The sequence below is a fragment of the Mustela nigripes genome, chromosome 5 (assembly GCF_022355385.1).
Source record: "Mustela nigripes isolate SB6536 chromosome 5, MUSNIG.SB6536, whole genome shotgun sequence".
NCBI lineage: Eukaryota > Metazoa > Chordata > Mammalia > Carnivora > Mustelidae > Mustela > Mustela nigripes.
The window spans coordinates 24,046,938-24,051,139 of NC_081561.1; positions in this window are offsets into that span (position 1 = coordinate 24,046,938).

Here is a 4,202-nt window from a genome sequence, read left to right on the forward strand (position 1 = left end):
AATGAGATTTAGGTTTAGAAGAAATTTAACTTTATTTACTTTTCCTTCTACCTCCGCCTCCTTCGGTTTTTTATGGAGGGGAGGGTGACATTAGGGCTTGAGGAACTGAGTGCTGTGTCTTTGGAAATTGGGCTATTGATAAGGTAACTTCTTTGTTAGTAAATCTCAAGGACATTTGCAAACCAAGGGAGATTTCTGCCTTGCAGGACTGTGATCTCTGCAAGTTAACTATTTATCGTTTTTATGGCAGTCAGGGGTGCCTGAGGAATGCTACACCTATGGAGGGAAGCGGGTGAAGGGGGGGTGCAAGGCTCCAGCTTTTGCTTTGTCCTCAGCCAGCCTCCTGCTCCCTCATCAGCAGGAAGAGAAGGACGACTAAATCACCAGACATTCCTGTCCTTGGGAAAGCCCCAGCCTAATTCGGCATCACAACCTTGTTTCCCATCTTTTTCCCGCCAACCCCAGTCTGGCTTCCTGGGCACTCCCTTCCCACACCAACATCTGTTAGCGGAAGGGGGTCTTTCCTGGGGTGGCTGGGGCCTCTTCAGGGAGTTCCACTCAGTTCTTCAGAGCATCTCCTAAGTACACACGAGGGGTACATGTCATTAAACTTCTCTTTGTTTTTCTCGTTCATCTTTTTTTATAGCGACTCAACTAAGCATTCAGAAGAGTAGGGGAAGTTATTTTCCCTCTTTTACAGATGTGTGACCCTGTAATTTTGCCTTCATTTTCTTCATTTGTAAAGGTGGAGTGATGATACTACTCATGGAGCTTTTGTGAAGATTTACATTGCTAATGTAAGCAAAGGGCTAGAACAGAGATTGGCACAAAGAAGTCCTACGTAAATGTCCCTGATTTTTAGCTGGTATTATTACTTAAAGAATCTGTCTGGAGTTGGGAGATTGCCCTGAGCTTTCATTTTTAAGCTTTTACTCCTAACACAATATAGACAAAACAGGCACATATATAATAGTGAAGATTTTTTTTTTTTAATCACAGCATTCAATAAAATATAAAGCGTTGATGAATTGCGTTTTTCTCGTTGTATTAAAGTATAGCTGACATACAGTATCACCCTGGTTTTAGGTGTACAGCATAGCGAGCTGACGGTTCTATACATTAAGAAATGCCCATCACGATGTGTTACCATCTGTTACCACACAAAGCCATTATTATATGATCGTATTCCCTCTGCTGTACTTTGCATGCCTGTGACTTATTTGTTGTATAACTACAAGTTTGTACCTCTTAATAACCTTCACCTATTTTACTTCTTACCCCGCACCCCCACAACTACTCAACTGTTATCTATATCTCTGTTTCGTTTTTTTTTATTGCACATATAAGTGAAATCATATGGTATTTGACTTTGTTGGACTTATATAGCATATACCCTTGAAGCCCATCCATATGAATAAGATTTCATACTTTTTCATGCTAATATTCCACTGTATAGTCAGTGTACCCTTGAAAAACGCAGAGGTGGGGGTACTGACCTATACACAGTTGAAAATCCACATATAACTTTTGACTCCCCCACCCACAAAACTACCAATACCATACTGTTGATTAGAAGCCTTACTGATAACATAAAGTCTATTAAAACATATTCTGCATATGTACTATATGTTATATTATTATAAACCAGAAAAAAGAAAATACTATCAAGAAAATCACAGAGAAAAGAAAAACATTTACAGTAGTGTATTATATTTGTTGAAAAAAAATCTGCAAGTGGGCTCACCCAGTTTAAACCTGTGTTGTTTGAGTCAACCCTATATACCACATCTTCTTTATCCACTCATCTATTGATTGACAGACTCTTTTTTGTTTTTCATACATAGCATGTTAATTAAGGTTGTCTAAATATATTCCTTTGTGCCCTTTCCAAGTATACATTGACAACATCTGCTTTCTGACTGTCTTGTGGCCATGTCTGGAATGCAGTTCAATTCTATTAACTGATTTCCAACTGTTGTGTTAAGTCTCCCTAAAACACTCATTGATTAGTAAGTCGCTTCTTCTGGGATGACTGGAAGGGCTACTACTAAATTTTTTAGTCTGAAAAATGCACCCTGACTTTGGCTTCCTCCTCTTTTCTTAAAGACGATTCCTCCTCTTTTCTTAAAAGCGATTCTAGACACCAACAACATTACCTGCAAACTTTAGCCTGTGTGGTCATACCACGCCTTGGTGCCTGGGTGACTGAGAACCTTCCAACAGCCATTTGAAAGATAAAATCTGTGTCTTAAACACCCCCTTTTCCCCTCCAGCATGGCCATAGTCACTCTGCTAATCCAAAGTAATAAATGCTTAAAGCACTGATGTTAAAAGACTGGCACTACATTTGGTCCAATATGTTCAGTAAATTTTTATAAATGTGAATTTCTTCCATTCTTTGTTTTTCAAATACCTGCTGAAGTTTTCTTTACAAACAGCAACAAAGTAATGTAAGTGAAAGGGACGTTTAGAAGCTAAAGTTTGCATTTTTATTTCAATTAAAAAAAAAAATTCTGAGGGATGCCAGTGTCTCAGTGGGTTAAGTCTCTGTCTTCAGCTCAGGTCATGATCTCAGGGTCCTGGGATCAAGCCCCACATTAGGCTCTCTGCCTGCTTCCCTCCCTCTCTCTAGCTGCCTCTCTGTCTACGTGTGATCTCTCTCTCTGTGTCAAATTAAAAAAATAAAGTCTTTTTAAAAAATCTGAGAATAAAAGGGAAAATAATACATAACTCAGAAAAATTAATAGCATTTATACAATGCTCTGTGTTCAAAAATCAACTCCTATTATCCCAATTACAGTTCTGAGGTGGGTAGTACTACCCCCATTTTTCTGACAATGGAGAAATCAATTTGTGAAAAGGATATATTAAGTAGCAAACTGGAATTTGAATGTTGGCAATCTATCACCCAAATGCTGCTCTGGGCCGCCTGCTTCCAAAGGACTCTTGGACAGAGTAACAAGGTTGGATTCTAAGATGATGCTAACCTTACTTTCCTAGACACTGGACAATTACTCTATTGAGGATCTCAGGTAAATGAAGACACAGCCAAATCCTTGATCCTTGGCCAGGAAAGGGGTAACAGTTGGTGGGAAGCTCGGTCTGAGCCACTGTCCCCTGGCCATCTAACCCTCCCAACAGTAATGGGTACTTTCACTTTTTAAAAGCTATCCTCTCGAGCCCTATACCTAAAACACCCTTTTTGTAACAGATACATAAAGTAATAGGGGAAAAAATCCAAAAACAATGCATATAAAACCCAGCACAGCTATAAAACCCCATAATTGGACTTTAGCTGGGGCCCAGAGCTAGAGAGCAAAGTCACCCTGGTTTAAGCCAGAGGCATTGGTGCCTCGGACAGTCCCTTTTATATGGATAGAAAAGGTGTGCCAGAGTTGTATGGATAAATCTGGAAAAACAGAATGTTAAAAATTCAACACAGTGACACACACAAATTCACAGAAATATCAATCTTTAAAATGCAAACATGTTGTAAAGCAAAAGTGCTTTAGTAAAGTCCTGGAATGTAAGTAAATCCAAGTAAACCACACAATTCAAGTTTAATTTTGTTTTGTGTCTATTGATAAGAGCTGCCCACATGACTTAGCAACAGTTCCCATCTCAGACATAGGCCCAGAATTTCAGGTATTAAGAGCTAAGGTGTAGAAAACAAGCAACATTTTGGAATTTGGTGGCTAACGTTAAAAGAACCTACAGCCAAGAATCGTGAAAAGAAATTGTGGCTAGCTCTAGAATAAAGCAATACAACCTATCACAAGCAGGGCCACAAATAAATGGCATATTAAGCAACAAGAGAACTTGATAAAATTATGCTTTATCAACGGATTAACAAGGTGTATGAAGCCAGAAGATAAGACGGTTGGACTCTTACCTCGACGGAGAGAAAATTTAGGTTATCTTATTGTAGAGGTTATAGGACTACACTGGGTAAACGTACTATTTTGCCTGTGCCGTTGTTGAACCTGATCATTACGTCGTTAGAGATGCCGGATGACCAGGTTAGCGAGGGCTCCAGTTTGGCATGTCAGGGTCAGTTAGCGGCCACACGATCACAGCTACTTTTGTTGAGCTAATTGGTTGGCTCTGAAAAGAGCCTTTGGGTTTAAAGTTGGCAGAAATCAGGACATGAAAAAATTACGCCCTCTCGCCGCGGATGCGGCGCGCCAGCTGGATGTCCTTGG